The sequence below is a fragment of the Cajanus cajan genome, chromosome 5 (genome assembly GCF_000230855.2).
Source record: "Cajanus cajan strain Asha chromosome 5, NIPB_CcT2T_4, whole genome shotgun sequence".
Lineage (NCBI taxonomy): Eukaryota > Viridiplantae > Streptophyta > Magnoliopsida > Fabales > Fabaceae > Cajanus > Cajanus cajan.
The window spans coordinates 45,543,271-45,561,503 of NC_138521.1; positions in this window are offsets into that span (position 1 = coordinate 45,543,271).

Genomic DNA, 18,233 nt, shown 5'->3' on the forward strand with positions numbered 1-18,233 from the left:
CACATGGCGCCTAGGGGGGAGGCGCCATCAACAATCTTCTGCCACGTGTACAACACGCCTCCCCCCCAGCGTTTTCTTTTGACCGTCAGCTTACATGGCGCCTGGGGGGGAGGCGCCATCAACAATCTTCTGCCACGTGTACAACACGCCTCCCCCCCAACGTTTTCTTTTGATCGTGCCACATCAGCTTACATGGCGCCTGGGGGGAGGCGTTTTCTAAAAAACGCCCACCCCCAGGCATTTTCAGTGCCACGTGTGCGCTTACCTGTCCAAAATCACCTATTTCGGTAATTAGTTTTTTTTATAATTTATTTCATGTATTTTTAATTTTTTTTTAATTTACTGAGATCAAAAAGCCATTTATATTACAGCTTCAAGAATCGAGCAATGCCCCATCTTTTGGAGAAAGCTTTCAAAAACTCCACTATAATTTCTCGAGACAGCCCCACACGAAGCAAAATAAGCACACACATAAAAACCACCATCACAATTTAGCTTAAAACAATCAACTAAAGGATGTTTTCAACTGGTCCAAACATTATATTCACGATATTATCAATGTCGAGATACTTCGAATCTTTATTTATTTCTCAAAAAAAAAAAAATTCATTGGAACAATTGTACATTGACTAGAGTGAGATATGATAAAGATCTTACAATGAGTTGAAAAGTAAGAGAGAAAAAAAAAAAGACAATTATATGAGCAGTGAAAAATTTTCATTATAAAAGACTAAATCATAAAAATAAGTTTTTATATTTATAAGTAGAAATAAATAGGTTTGTTTTTTTCGGAAAGTTTTGAAAGAGAAAATGATCTCATTAAAAGTGAAGTCTAAAAATAGAAAAATATATTCCTTTTACATGTTATAAATATTAAGTAAATTAGTATTAGTCACATATTTTCGTTAGTTTTTGCACTAAAATTTCTCCAAGTATTTGGTCATTTATCCCGGCCCTTAATTTATTTATTAATTAGAAAGTGTGTTTAGTGTAATTACCGCATCAAATGTTCCATGAAAGCTCTCATTTTATTGCCTTTGTTCAAATAAATTTATATTAAAATTGTATAATTTCTCATATATAGTTATTTTTAGATTAAATTAATCTATCCCTATAATTAATCAATTTTTTTATGAAGTCCCTATAATTAACAACATTCTAAAAAGATCTTTTTAGTTTAAAAATGTTGTAATTCAATCCTTCATTCACTAATGTCACGATTCTGTTAGTTTATACTAAGCGGATATTTTGACATAATAATTACTTTTTAATATGATAATTTTTTTTATTTATATTTTAAGTATTTCTAATGAAATTCTTAATTTTAATATGCTAATTACACCCGAAACTTAAGATTTCTTTCACATTCAGATTTAAACAATATTTTAGTTTTTAAATTCTTAGATATGTTTTTCTACCGCATCCAAAATTATCCTCAGGCAACTCGACTAGTGCTTTCTCTAACAATTGAAAATCCACCAAAGACACTGCACCTTTCTTCGTTAGAAAATTTCCCCTTGAATCAACCTATCAAATAGAGACAATCTGATTGATACTTCACATGTGAGTATCCTCGTTCCCAACAAACCTCCAAACTCTTCACAAGCATCATAACCTCAACATAAACATTATTACTGACTCCTAGTGTAACGGTATTAATTATACAAACCTATTTATTTATTTAATCCATCTTATTTGATTTAAATGAATACTTAATTTTTTAAATAAAAGAATAAAATTTAGAATAAATGATACAAAATTACACTCATAATTATATTATGCATTTTTTGCAACTTATTTGAATTATAGTCATTTTGCTGTCTAGATAGTAGGAAAAGAGTTTTATTTATATACATACTTTTCCTATAACATAATATTCTTTAACTTTATGCGACTGGTGGAAACATAAAAGCAAATGGATTTACATGATTGGTGGGAGGAAGGAAAAAAGTGAGTATTATAAATCCTTTTAGGATGTATGATTCTTCATGTTGTGGAAAGAATACTAAAAACGACAGTACTTAACCGCTAAAAGTCACAACATTGTTAACAATATCTAGATTCCAGCTAATTTCAGGAAAAACAACTTGTATTACTGTCGCAACCGAGATCGTGACGGGACGGAGAAAAATAAATTAAAAATAGAAAGTCGCCATCAATATTATTTTTTACGAAAAAATCATAAATTAGAAAATAGTCAACGAAAATCAGATTTTTGAGTTCGGGAGACGATTACGTGTAAGGAAGGTATTAGCATCTCACAATGTTCGTCTTAAGACGATTACCTTTAATTAATTAAAAAAATTATTTATAATTTATAAAATATTTATCTCACAAAAATGATCAAATATATTTTATTTAACTAATTTAACTAAAGCATTAAAAAAAGTTAAAATTATTATTGTTATATAAAAAGGAAAATAATATATTTTTTATTTTTTGGCTTGACAAAATTTATTTCTTGCTCCTATGTATTTTCATGTGTAATGAAGAATCAAAGTCACATAGTTCTTTGTAGAAAATATTTGTGTGTTGATATTTTTTAATAAATTTTATTTTTGTTAAATATAGGATTTTTGAACTGTCTTAGCTCAATCACCCTAAAAATATAAAATTAACTAAGGTGTACACCAAAGTCAATTCAATAAATTTTTTATAACATCCCGGAATTTCTACTATTACAATATCAATTATTATCTATTTTTATATATTTATGAAGATTATTTTTATAGTTATTTTAGTTAATTAAAGGGGTTTTTATAGAATCTTTTAATGGTTTGTAATAATTTAAATTATTTATGAAATTCTTTTATAAAATTCTGTTTCTTTAGGCTGGAACGGGCTGTTCCAAAAGAGGAACGGGTCGTTCCAAACAATGAAAATAAACTGTTTTTGGAGTATCAGAACGGGCCGTTCCAAAAGTGGAACGGGCCGTTCCAAAGTAGAAAAGAAGCCTATTTGGGTTTTTCCAGAACAGGCCGTTCCTAAAGGGTAACGAGCCGTTCCAAGATTCAGAATTTACCTAAAAAGGTTAGTTAGAAAAGGGGCATTCCAGTAAAGGTCAATGTGTGTAAACTGAACTTCAGAACGGGCCGTTCTAATTTTAGAACGGGCCGTTCTGCTTTTTGAAACGGGCTGTTCCAGTTGAGAAATTTACGTATATTTGAAGGATCCGGAACGGGCCGTTCCGAATTCAGTACGGGCTGTTCCGAATTCAGTACGGGTCATTCCGGGTACACCAGGATGCCTATAAATAGGGGCAAGGGGGGTGAAAAATTTATATTGAGTGAGAAGGTGAAATCTTAGAGAGAGAAAGAGGAGAGAGAGAGAGAGAAAGAAAGAAAGAGAGGGAAAGAAAGAGGGAATCCAGAGGAGGAGGCTCTTCCCAAGTTTCAACTCCTGCTTATCTAGGTAGGGGGGAGTGAGAAACCTCGCTCAGGGGAGTGGGGATAATTGTTGGATAGTTTGTTTGTCGGATTGGCCCCCAATCCCTTGCCTGTTGTTCTGTTTTTCTGTTTGCTCTACTTTGTTCCTTGTTACCTTGTTCCTTATTACTTTGTTCCTTGTTACTTTGTTCCTTGTTACTTTGTTCCTTGAAGGTAATAAATGAATATGGAATTAATGCTAAAAATAAATAAGTTTTAATATAAAAAAGAATGTTCTTTATGAATTCCTATGCGGACCTTATGAGGAGTATTTATGACATGATCATGTGAAATATGGACAAATGACATGAGACCTAAGAATGGACTATTGAGACAAGCTGTGATTATAAGAACACGAAAAATGATGACATGATGTACTAAATGAAATTCTGTAATAAGTCAAATGTTGAGTCAATGAAATAATGAATGTATGACATGCATCATATGCATATATGACTCCAGGTGTGCCGCTGAGGCCTCATACCAGTGATGCTAACAAGGTGTACCTTAGGGTCACCGACAGTTGTAACATGCTAACAAGGTGTACCTTAGGGTCACCGACAGTTGTAACATGCTAACAAGGTGTACCTTAGGGTCATCGACAGTTGTAACATACTAACAAGGTATACCTTAGGGTCACCGACAGTTGTAACCAGGTGTGCCTTAGGGTCACTAGTGATGATGAATTGTGAAACTTCCTTATGGTGCCACATGCATGCATTTATGAGTCGATTCCATGACATCATAGCATGATAAATGAGTATATATGTGATATTGACTATTTATATGTATTATGTACATGTGACTTATATTTGTTATGTGTGTGTGCTATCTAACCTTTATTTCTTCACCTGAAACTGAGTGAGATGTTTCTCACTCCCTTGTTGTTCTTGTATATGTTTAAATTATGTTGCAGGTAATCATCATCATGGGGATGTTGGTGATGAGGCTTAAGGATTCAGTTGGGCATGCTCTGATAGGATGTGACATCGGGCATAGCTAGGCTTAGTTTGAGATATTATTGTTTTAAAAGCCTTAGTCTACTTTTCTTTTGTAATATTGAACGTTTTTGATAAAAGACCAAGATATGCATCTTTGTCATATTATTTTTATTACATGATTTGAAAGTTATAAATTAATTCCTAACTAGGAGGCACTGCCACCTTTGCTGGAATTAATCTATATTTTCCTTTATATGATTTCTTGAATTTTGATACTTACATGATGACTTTCTATGATTTGTGAGTTACGAATGTGAATCTTCTACCTTATAATATTTGAGACAATTATTTGAGCCATGAAAAAGGTTGTTAACTATGAAAGATTTTATTTACTAAAAAGAAGAAAAAAAAATTATTGTTTACATTTATTGTGTATTAATATTAGGGTAGAGGGTGTCACATTTAGTGGTATCAGAGCAGGTCGATCCAATCGGCCGTGAGTTATTAGTTTTCTATGTTTTTTTGATGAATGATGGATTGATTTGATTGTAGAACTTATTGGTTTGCTAGTGTGATGTTTGATTATGTCTATTAAATTGTATTATTTTCTTAGATTATGGTTTGGTTGCATGTGAAGTTTATTTCAGTTTCTAAATCCTTTGTATTAAATATGTGAGTTGTTTTGATTTAGGATTGTAGTAAAAAGTTTGGATATGAATTCAAGGAAAGAAGGAGTGAGTTTGGAAAGACTAAGGTATTTTTGTGGCTTTAGATGTTGATATACTATTGTTGTCTGGTGTAGGAGATGTTTTGTTGTGTCAGTACTAGTGTTATATTAACAAAATTAGATTTTGTAGTCTTCAGGAAAGTGGTAGCCTTGGATGTTATCTTTCCAATGGAATTGGAATCAGGTAAAACGAAGGTCTAGAACTCCAGTAAGCTACTTTGGTAATCAGAAGTATAGTTGTAAGCGCTGAATATCTTTGTTGTGGTTTTTGAAGTTTTGTTTAGCTAAGAAGATGATCTTTTTAGAATCTCATGTTTTCATTAGGGTTGTAGCTTATTCTCTTGGGATAGGTTGAGATCATTTGGATGAGCATAATTCTTTATGAACCATTTCTTTGACAGTTATTAAAGGAAGATATATGATGTAATAATATTTTCGGGTTAGTAGGCAATGCAAGGATAAGAATTGACTTTGTTAAGATGTTTTGGGATATTTTCATGTGGATTGAGAGGTTGTTTAAGGTTGTATGATGCTATGTGGTAAAGGTTGTTCATGTACATGCTTATGGATGGTATATACGAAGGTTTAAACTAGGCATTCTAATATGACTTGATATGCATGTATGTTGATATGTGGATAGATGACTTTAGGGATGAATTAATGAAGGTTGTGTGTTTAGTGAGATTAACCTTAGGATGTGATATCATCATATTAGAGTTAAGGGTGAAGATATATCCAAGACAGTGTTACGCCAAGTTATCTGAGTATGAATTTTTATTGTATGAGGTGAACTTTCTAGGTCTTGTAATTTATAGTGGAGATATAATGTAGATCTATTTGTGGTAGAAGTTGTGCTTAAGTGGGAGATACCAAAGTGAGTTAGTGTGGATATGAGTTTTCTTGAATTAACTTATTATTATAGGAGATTTATTGAGGAAATTTATAACCTTACCTTTGACTAGATTGATCAGGAAGAGATAATTGCCTTTAAGGAATAGTAAGTGTGAAAATATTTCCCAAACTCTTAAGAAAAATTGACTAGTGTTAACATTACCATACTCTAGTGAGTCTTATGTGGTATATAGTGATGCTTTGAAGACAGGTTTGGATGGATTATTGATGCAAGAAAAAGGTAGTAACTTATGTTTTTAAGTATCTAGGTAATGGAAAATTCATGAGAGAAATTACCTTACCCATGACATTGAATTAGAGGTTGTAATAGTTACCCTTGAGATTTTGGAAACATTACTGGTATAATTTTAAGCTTGAGGTATTTAGTGATTATAAGGATTTTAAATATCTGTTTAATCCGTAGGAGTTGAATATGAGACAAAAGAGATAGTTAAAAAATTGTTAATGATTAGGATTTTAATCTTAGTTGTTATCTGAGTAAATCTAAAGTAGTGGTCGATGCTTTGAGTAGGAAACATCTATATTTATCTTTCTTTATGGTTAAAGAGATGTATCTTTTGGCTCAAATTAGGAATTTAAGTTTGTCTTGTGAAATTACTCCTAGTAGTGGGAAACTAGGTATGATTCGAGTAACGAGTAGATTGTTGAAGGGTATTGGATAAGCATAATTAGTCGATTCATATTGGTGGCAAGGCATGAGGCTTTAGGACAAGGTAGTGAATAAGAGTTTGCCTGGGGTATAAATGAAGTGGTAAGACTTGAAGACCGAGTATGAGTACATAGTGAACTTACACTTAGGCGTCTAATCCTTGGAGAGGGTTATAAAAGTAAAATTAATATAATGACAAATGCCCTGAGTAGGATGAACATTTATCTATCATTTTTGATGATATAAGAGTTGTATTTGATTGAGGAGATTAGAAACTTAAGCGTGATGTGTGAGCTTACCCTTAGAAACATTGAATTGAATATGTTTAAAGGACTAATAGATTAATGGATAAGATTAGAGGACCTAGGAGTTAGATCTTTTTTTTAGTGACCCAAGTGAAAAAAAAAGATTGGTAGGAATATAAATAGCCTTTTTCAAGTGGAAGCTGATGATGTTTTAAGGTTCAAGGATAGAATCTATGTGCTTAGTAAACCCAAATTAAGGAAGATGATCTTAGAGAAAGGACATAAGAGTACTCTTAGCATTCATTTAGGAGTTACTAAAATGTATCAGAGTGGCGCAACGGAAGCGTGATGGTCTAAGGTGAAAAGAGAAGTAGAGGAGATGGTTAGAGTTTCTTAAAGATTATGACTTCCAATTGAATTATCACCCGGTAAGGCGTATGTTGTAGTTGACCTTTTAAGTAGAAAATCTTTGAGAGTGTCTTCCTTGATGATTAGGGAATTGCATATGATTGAGGAGTTTAGGGATATGAACTTAGGGTGTAAGTTGACCTCTAAGAGTATTAAGTTGGGAGCTTTGAGAGTGACTAATAGCTTGATAGATGAGATTAAAGAAGGTCAGAAGGTAGATCCTTTTCTTATTGAGTCAAGTAGAGAAGTTGAATCAAGGTGTGGAGAGTGAGTTTAGACTTGAAGTGGATGGAGTGTTGAGATCTAAGAATAGGTTGTACATTTCTAGTGTGCCAAAGTTTAAGAGAGCAATCCTAGAAGAAGGTCATAGAAGTAGTCTTAGTATCCATTCAGGAGTCACTAAGATGTACCAAGATCTTAAAAAGATGTTTTGGTGGCCTAAGATGAAGAAGGAAGTGGAGGAATTTGTGTATGCTTGCTTAGTATGTTAGAAAGTTAAGGTAGAATACCAAAAACTTTCAGATTTATTGCAACCTTTAGACGTCCTAATTTGGAAATAAGATTCTGTATTTATGGACTTAGTTGTAGTTATGTATGATATTCTTAAGAAATTTGATCTTATGGATAGGCTTACCGAGTTTGCTCACCTTGTACTTATGAACATTAGACATTTCTTGGAGAGATTGATAGAGTTGTACATCAATAAGGTAGTGAGTGCTACATGGGAATTAGAAAGTAAGATGCGAGAAACTTATCCATTTTTGTTTTCAGGTAAATTTCGGGGACGAAATTTCTAAAAGGAAGGGAGAATTGTAACATCCCGGAATTTCTACTATTACAATATCAATTATTATCTATTTTTATATATTTATGAAGATTATTTTTATAGTTATTTTAGTTAATTAAAGGGGTTTTTATAGAATATTTTAATGGTTTGTAATAATTTAAATTATTTATGAAATTCTTTTATAAAATTCTGTTTCTTTAGGTTGGAACGGGCTGTTCCAAAAGTGGAACGGGCCGTTCCAAACAATGAAAATAAACTATTTTTGGAGTATTAGAACGGGTCGTTCCAAAAGTGGAACGGGCCCTTCCAAAGTAGAAAAGAAGCCTATTTGGGTTTTTCCAGAACGGGCCGTTCTCAAAGGGAAACGGCCCGTTTCAAGATTCAGAATTTACCTAAAAAGGTTAGTTAGAAAAGGGGCGTTCCAGTAAAGGTCAATGTGTGTAAAATGAACTTCAGAACGGGCTGTTCTAATTTTAGAACGGGCTGTTCTGCTTTTTGAAACGGGTCGTTCCAGTTGAGAAATTTACGTATATTTGAAGGATCCGGAACGGGCCGTTCCGAATTCAGTACGGGCTGTTCCGGGTACACCAGGATGCCTATAAATAGTGGCAAGGGGGGGTGAAAAATTTATACTGAGTGAGAAGGTGAAATCTTAGAGAGAGAAAGAGGAGAGAGAGAGAGAAAGAAAGAAAGAAAGAAAGAAAGAGAGGGAAAGAAAGAGGGAATCTAGAGGAGGAGGCTCTGCCCAAGTTTCAACTCTTGCTTATCCAGGTAGGGGGGAGTGAGAAACCTTGCTCAGGGGTGTGGGGATAATTGTTGGATAGTTTGTTTTTCGGATTGGCCCCCAATCCCTTGCGTGTTGTTCTATTTTTCTGTTTGCTCTACTTTGTTCCTTGTTACCTTGTTCCTTATTACTTTGTTCCTTGTTACTTTGTTCCTTGAAGGTAATAAATGAATATGGAATTAATGCTAAAAATAAATAAGTTTTAATATGAAAAAGAATGTTCTCTATGAATTCCTATGCGGACCTTATGAGGAGTATTTATGACAAGATTATGTGAAATATAGACAAATGACATGAGACCTAATAATGGACTATTGAGACAAGCTGTGATTATAAGAACACAAAAAATGATGACATGATGTACTAAATGAAATTCTGTAATAAGTCAAATGTTGAGTTAATGAAATAATGAATGTATGACATGCATCATATGTGATGGGTTCCTTCTCCATGAAATGATGTAGAGATGAAGGAGAGGGAGCCTTGCCCTTGATCTAGGTTCAACAAGGAAGATAAAAGGAAGGTTTGTGGTGACAAAGGTGGAGGTTAGGCGTGAAGATGGTGTTTGGGCGGAAGCTTTTTTAGGTGATGGTGTTTGGTGATTTAGGTTGGCTCACTCCAAGGTAGGTGGAGGCCACTCTAGGTTTCCTACTCTCCAAGGGTGGAGATAGGAGGAGGCTAGCCGAACTAACCTAGGGACTAAGGAAAGGATTTGAGGCAAAAATGCTCTCTCAAATTCATATAATCCAAAGTATTTACAAGTGGTGGGGTGTTGGGTATTTATAGGAGGGGAGGCATCTAGGGTTGCATTTGGAGTAGGCAAATGCATTCCAAATGAAATGCAAATGAACCCTAGATGCAACTTGGTGGCCAAGGATGGAATCTTTGGGTTTAGATTGGCTATATCTAGGTGCATGATAAGACCATGCAACCTTTGCCCTCCACTTGAGCCTAAGCCTTTCTAACACCAAAAATAGACCCAATAAGCACCAAAAATGTGTCACCCTCTAATTAACACCCTAGCCCAAAATTAAAAACCCTAATAATCTAGAGCACCCCATAATACAAGGGTAAAATGGGAAATACAAAAGAAAATAAATTCTAAGTCCTAAACACCCCAAAATACAAGGGTAAAATTGGAAATACAAGTAAAATAAATTGTATGACTAAAATACCCCAAAATACAAGGGTAAAATAGGAAATTAAAGACAAGGGCAAAATAGGAATAAAGAAATAAATGCTATAAAACCTAGGAGCTAAGGTCCAAAAATGGCCTTACTATCCCATTCCTCTTGCCTCCTTTAGTATATCACCTCTTGGTCTTCTCGACCTTAGTGTTATTCCATCATTCCCTCCCTCTTGAAAAGGATTTGACCTCAAATCAAGAGGTTTTTTATGGTGGACGTCATGACCAACAAAAACATAAAAGTAAGCATGAGAGGTAATAGTATATGATATAGATGGAAAGTGCATCCTAAGAGGAGTGCCACTAAAAATGCTAAAAAGATTTTCTAAACTAAAAAGACTAGACTCCCTAATGCTAAGGATAGGATCCTCCCCATGATGAAGTCTAGGTGTATAACTAAAACCTAAAAAGGTAAAAAGACTAAAACTATAGCACACTAATGCATTAGTCCTAAAAACTAGAACATCTTGCCTAAAGTACCCTATGTGGTAACCTAGGCATTTCCTAGAAAACAAAGGAAATACAACTAGAAAATTTCCTAAGCAATTTTGGATTATATTATTTGTTGGATAGTTATGAAAAGAATTTGTCACAAGGAACCTTGAAGGTTCATATGTTATATCCAACAAATAATATATTCCATAAATTGGGTGCATTATTGACACAACTAAGGTAGGAAAAGTCCTACACAAAGGAAGGCTATCTACCTTGGGCACCACCAAGGAAGTAGCACAAGAAATGGAACTAAGTGAAGTCCATTTCTTCTTCACTAAATCTTGAAGTTGAGATTCTTTTTCTTTAAAAAGGGTTTGTTTTTGAATCTCCACTTCATGACTAGTGGCAACATGGGAAAAAGAGTTGAGGTCTTGATGAATAAAGAGAGTTTCTTTTAAATCATTTTCAATGGGAAAGTGACTCTCTTCAAGCATAAGCCCTTTGGAGGAAACATTATCCTCCTTACTCTTCTCTAAGAGTGTTTGTTGTTTTTCATTTTCTAACCACTCTTGAACTTTTTCTATGCTTTTCTTCATTTTTTCTTTCTTTTCTATTTTCTTTTCTTTTTCTTTTCTTCTAAGTTCTTCCTCTCTTTTTGTATTTTCCTCCTCATGCATACTCCTAGGGACTCTAACTTCTTTTCCTATTTGAGATCTAGTTGGAACAATCCTAGGTTTCGATCCACTAGTTTCTACCAACTTTGCAAGTAAATTTCTTATTTCCTCATTATTCTTTTCAAACTCTTTTTCTTTTTGTCTTAATTCTTCCTCTCTTTTTATATTTTTTTTTAGGTACTCCTTGAGTTGCCTAAGTTCATCCCTAACACTAGACCTAGTGCTACGAGAATTATGACCATGGACACTAGAATGATCACTCATCTTTGATCAAGAAAAAGGTTTTTACAAATTGTTTTCAAAAAGGGATTGAAAATGGTTTTCACAAAGAGTGAGTGATAAAAGGTTTTCACAAATTAAAGGTTTTCAAGGTGCAAGATAGGTAGGAAAGGCCTAAGTGCACAAAGTGAACTTTCAAGGGGAGGTGGACTACAATGAATCACTTAATAACCAAGCCCTATCAAGTAAAAATCACTAAGCCTTTTCTACTTTTTCTTACAAAAACGAATTGGCACAATTAAAGGTGAGTGTGTGCACGTTACCCCTAGTAGGCAAAACAAGCCTTCTAAACGTAATTGCACAAAGATAAATTCCTAAGCAATTATACTACTAAAAGCTTTAAAACATGCAAAAGGAAAGCACTTAAAATATGTTCTAGTCGAGGTCCTAGGTGAAGGTTTTCAAATCACCTTCAACTACACGAACTAAAACCAAGTTGAAGAGGTTTAAAAATGGCCAAATTACAAACCAAATAATGAGACTAAGGCCAAAAACAACAAAGAGGCCGAGAGAGAAAATTAAGCAAAAATTAGACAAAAACAAGGATTTAAGTCTTCAAACTCCTCCACTTGGGTTCCTTCACAATGAGCAAACTTGTTAGACCTCTCCAAGTGTTTGTTCACTCCTTTTGATGTGGTGTAAATCCCTCCAAAGGCTAGGCTTGGATTCGGTTCACCCCTCCACTCAAATCCACCAAAGGTGTGAAAATTGACTAGAGTGGTTTTTTTTCACCTACAATCAAAATGAAACCAACCCAAAGCAAGAGTCCAAGAAATAAAACTGAAAAGCACAATTAGGAAAGGCTAAACTCAGAGAGAATTTATGGAGACAAAACAAAAGAGGTCAAGAAAGACAAGCTAAAAATTAAGACTCAATCAAAGAAAGGAAGCACACAAAGAGAATAATCCTAGAAAAGCACTAGAATGAATAAGTGTTTAAGCTCACTTGATTAAGTCCTTTAAGGTTTCGGTCCAGCCAAAGGAAAAGTCCCAAATTAAGGTCAAAATGTCATAAGTCCAACTCCCAAATGCATAGGTAATTGTCCAAGTCCACAAGTCTAGCAACAAGTCCTTTTTGGTCCAAGAATTTTTTTTGTTCTAGTCTTTTTCTTTGTTGCTCACGACATTCTTTCTTTTATATGTCTTGGGTTCGAATTTTTTTTGTTAAATTAAGCCCAATTGTTGCTTAGGTTTTGCACTTGTGGATGGTCAAAAATTAGGTTAAACTTTTAGGAGAGGAGGTGATGACAAGTGGCGTGAATTTAGAGGTCCAAAGGGAATCTTTTTAGTGGAATTGGTTTTGTACTATTTTGGACAAGTAGTTTTGCACAAAAAAATTCAGCACACCTCTTAGATTCTTTTAGGGTTTCATTAGGCATACAATAGACTAAATCAAGTGAGAAATGCAAGGAAGTGGGGCGGCAATGCATGTGCAAGAAGGCATTTACACATGGATGACAAAAATCACTTAGAACATGCTAGAACTAAATAGCATGCATGAATGACTCCTAGATGGTTCATGTATGGCACGCCCACTATGTAATGCAAAATGGCATATTTTGTTGATTTGTTTCATGCAAAGTGTTTGGCACATACATGGAATTTATGTAGACAAAATATAGGAAACAAAAATGACAAAACTTTAGGTGGATTCAAAAATTAAAAAGCATGTTCTTCATGTTCATATGAGACTCAAGAAAATGAAAAGCATGGCAACCCTAAAACATGGAAACCTAAAATGGCATGGAAGGCTCACAAAGAACAAGGTGTGAACCCTAAAGCTATTCGGCCACACAAAGAAAGCAAGGAGTAGGGAAGTGACCGAAAGCAAAAAGACTCAAAAAGACTCAAAGAGACTCAAAAGGATTAGATGTTACCCTTGTAGAACCTTGGCTCTTGATACCACTTGATGGGTTCCTTCTCCATGAAATGATGTAGAGATGAAGGAGAGGGAGCCTTGCCCTTGATCTACGTTCAACAAGGAAGATAAAAGGAAGGTTTGTGGTGACAAAGGTGGAGGTTAGGCGTGAAGATGGTGTTTGGGCGGAAGCTTTTTTAGGTGATGGTGTTTGGTGATTTAGGTTGGCTCACTCCAAGGTAGGTGGAGGCCACTCTAGGTTTCCTACTCTCCAAGGGTGGAGATAGGAGGAGGCTAGCCGAACTAACCTAGGGACTAAGGAAAGGATTTGAGGCAAAAATGCTCTCTCAAATTCATATAATCCAAAGTATTTACAAGTGGTGGGGTGTTGGGTATTTATAGGAGGGGAGGCATCTAGGGTTGCATTTGGAGTAGGCAAATGCATTCCAAATGAAATGCAAATGAACCCTAGATGCAACTTGGTGGCCAAGGATGGAATCTTTGGGTTTAGATTGGCTATATCTAGGTGCATGATAAGACCATGCAACCTTTGCCCTCCACTTGGGCCTAAGCCTTTCTAACACCAAAAATAGACCCAATAAGCACCAAAAATGTGTCACCCTCTAATTAACACCCTAGCCCAAAATTAAAAACCCTAATAATCTAGAGCACCCCATAATACAAGGGTAAAATGGGAAATACAAAAGAAAATAAATTCTAAGTCCTAAACACCCCAAAATACAAGGGTAAAATTGGAAATACAAGTAAAATAAATTGTATGACTAAAATACCCCAAAATACAAGGGTAAAATAGGAAATTAAAGACAAGGGCAAAATAGGAATAAAGAAATAAATGCTATAAAACCTAGGAGCTAAGGTCCAAAAATGGCCTTACTATCCCATTCCTCTTGCCTCCTTTAGTATATCACCTCTTGGTCTTCTCGACCTTAGTGTTATTCCATCAATATGCATATATGACTCCAGGTGTGCCGCTGAGGCCGCATACCAGTGATGCTAACAAGGTGTACCTTAGGGTCACCGACAGTTGTAACATGCTAACAAGGTGTACCTTAGGGTCACCGACAGTTGTAACATGCTAATAAGGTGTACCTTAGGGTCGCCGACAGTTTTGACATGCTAACAAGGTGTATCTTAGGGTCACCGACAGTTGTAACATGCTAACAAGGTGTACCTTAGGGTCACCGACAGTTGTAACCAGGTGTGCCTTAGGGTCACCAGTGATGATGAATTGTGAAACTTCCTTATGGCGCCACATGCATGCATTTATGAGTCGAGTCCATGACATCATAGCATGATAAATGAGTATATATGTGATATTGACTATTTATATGTATTATGTACATGTGACTTATATTTGTTATGTGTGTGTGCTATCTAACCTTTATTTCTTCACCTGAAACTGAGTGAGATGTTTCTCACTCCCTTGTTGTTCTTGTATATGTTTAAATTATGTTGCAGGTAATCATCATCATGGGGATGTTGGTGATGAGGCTTAAGGCTTTAGTTGGGCATGCTCTGATAGGATGTGACATTGGGCATAGCTAGGCTTAATTTGAGATATTATTGTTTTAAAAGCCTTAATCTACTTTTCTTTTGTAATATTGAACGTTTTTGATAAAAGACCAAGATATGCATCTTTGTCATATTATTTTTATTACATGTTTTGAAAGTTATAAATTAATTCCTAACTAGGAGGCACTGCCACCTTGCTGGAATTAATCTATATTTTCCTTTATATGATTTCTTGAATTTTGATACTTACATGATGACTTTCTATGATTTGTGAGTTACGAATGTGAATCTTCTACCTTATAATATTTGAGACAATTATTTGAGCCATGAAAAAGGTTGTTAACTATGAAAGATTTTATTTACTAAAAAGAAGAAAAAAAATTATTGTTTACATTTATTGTGTATTAATATTGGGGTAGAGGGTGTCACAATTTTAATTATAATTATTGCTGTAGATGTTATGATCTTAAAAAATTTCTTGGTTGGGCATTTTTGTTTTTAGAGAAAAAATTTAAAGATAAGTTGTCACAACTTGTACTTTAAATTCAAAGGTTAAAAAAATGTCACATCTAATTAACCATTCCTCTAATAAAATTTTTAATATAATAACTTTGATTATTTATGTTGAATGTTGTGGTAATATTTTTTTGATATAAATTATATTTTAAAATTTAAATAAGAAAGACTTTAAGATGACAAATTGTCACAACTTACACCTTTAAGCTTTAGAATTAAGAGAACGTCACATTCAAATAATCCCTTTTAAAATGATAGATATCACTAATATAAATGAAGAACCCCATAGTTATTATTATTATTGTTATTATAGTAACCATTATTATTATCACTATTACTATGATTATAATTATAAACATTATAGTTATTACTATCATTTCTTAGGAGAGAAACTTAGAATTGTGTAGTTATCACAATTTGTACTCTAAAATTTCAAGATTTAAGAAGATATCCTGTTTAATTAATTTATAAAGCAAATTTAATCTATAATATTTATAAAGTAAATTTAATCTATAATTAAATATACATGTCCAGTTAATTTATTTAATAAAGTAAATTTAATTGATTATTGAATATAGTAAAAAAATGATATTTAAAAAGAAAATGATCAAATCAACGTACAGATTCCTAAAACTTAACATTACTTACCCTTATTTTTTATTTAATTCTTTGTATCTGTTTGTCATATAGTATGTTTGCCAACTCGTCTTCATTGATGCGAATGATGTGCAAGCCTTATATTAACAATTCATTTTTGTTGACGTGAGACGTGAGTGATGTGCCTGCTTACATCCAAGTTTTTTAGATTACCAATATCTAAGTTTTAGGTTACCAATTCATTTTTGTTGACGTGAGACGTGAGGGATGCGCAAGCTTATATCTAAGTTTTAGAGGGAAGGCTAATCTGAACCTATGCCACTATAAAATGAGAACTAATAAAATATTCTAAAGAAAAAACGAATACTTAAATCTTGCCTTTCGTGATTGCGAAGAAGGGGTACGGCTACAGCCTTTGTTCAGGGCCGGGTTTCAACTTTCTTTCGCGTGCGTTTTATCCCATTCTTGACGATGAATCGAAGGAAGGCATTCACGAAGAAAAAAAATCAATAGCAAAACCAATGGAGCCCTCCCCTTGTTGGCTACTGCACTCTATTTTTCCGTTTCTCTCCCCCCAAAAGAAAAAACCTCCTTCCCCTCTCCTCTATCACTCGTTTATAAGCACCGGACTTTTTCAAAGTTCATGTGAAGCCTCCAGCTACATTCATGCTCTTCCCTCTTTTTCTTCCTCCCTTTAAAGGATGAACCATGAGTCGTATATATGGTTCCTGTCATCACCCATGAAGTTCCCCTTTTTTTTTTATCTCTTTTCCTCCCATCCCGATAAATTATTTTGTCAATCAGAAGGAGAATAATCCCCATTAAGAGAGCGTGAGGCTCCTTGCTTGTCTGTTGTGGTTGGAGTATTGCAAGTAGGCAACACAGGTAACCTAAACAGCCTTTTCAGCTACAGAACAAGGTTTGCAGCACTTTGTATGAGAATGGGAGTAGTGCAGTCACAGGAGGAAGGCCTTGTCTCTTAAACTCAAAATGGTGCCTTCCGGATTCTTACTTGGTTTTGTTTTCTGTCTCATTTGTGCATTCCTTGACTTTATTATTTCTTTTCATTTTTGTTATTTTATTTTGTATTATATTTTGGAAGGAAAAAGCTATAATTAATCACTTTATTTTATTTTAAACATACAAATCACAAAGTATATATATATATATATATATATATATATATATATATTGTTCATTTATTTTTGAATAATTAATTTGGAGATTTTTGAGAAATAAATTATTAGAAAAATTGATGGAACAAAATTGGTGTTTACAATTATTGCAGAAAAAGGCATTGACATGTTCAGTGCATCCATCTATTTAAATTTGCAATCCATTTTATTTCGAATAAGAAACCAGAAACACAAAAGGAGTGAGAAAAAATATCATATAAATCGATAAAAAAAAAAGTTTAAATATGTTTTTAGTCCCTCAAATTTAAAATTAATTTTTTTAGTCCTTGAAATTTTAAAAAATGTTTTCTTAGTCTTTATACTCAAATTTTGTTAGGAAATCTATCAAATATTATCGCATAAAATCTACCTACTAGTGTCATTGTTAGTGAAAATATCACATTAAACCTATATGATACTACATAAATATTTCAATTTGTCACTTTCAGATATGTTATTGGTAACCTAAGGGACTAAAATAAGATTTTTGAAAATTACATGAACTAAAAATAACAGTTTTAAATTTGAGAGACCAAAAATAAATTTATCCTAAATTTGAAAGACTCAAAACATATTTAAGCCAAATATATATATATATATATATATATATATATATATATATATATATATATATAAATTAATAAGTGTATACCAAATTTTTAATTGGATTTTAACAAGTTTTGTAGTGACTAGTTGAGATAAATGAGTTTTAGCATGACATAATAATGCAAGGGTCACCCACTAGATTGAATGCATACTCATTTAAATTCCCAAGGTCAAAATGATGGAAACTCTATTAGAAACAAGATTGATGTAGCTTCTCCTTCAAGCTTCTAAGGAAGGATCTTCGCTTCTTAGACTCCTTCAAGCTGCTTCAATGGCTTTCATAGGTACTAGAAGCCATTTCCACTACAAAAAATGATGAAGAGAGTCTCCTTTATGGACCACACTCGTTGAAGAATGATAAGCCTTTTTAATTGCTCACCACACTCAAGAAAGGATAAAAGAAAAAGAAAGAATTTTAAAGAGAGAAATAAGCTTTGAGAGAAAGAATTTGGAGTGGTAATCTTGTCCAAATCATGTATAAATCTTAAAGTGAGTAC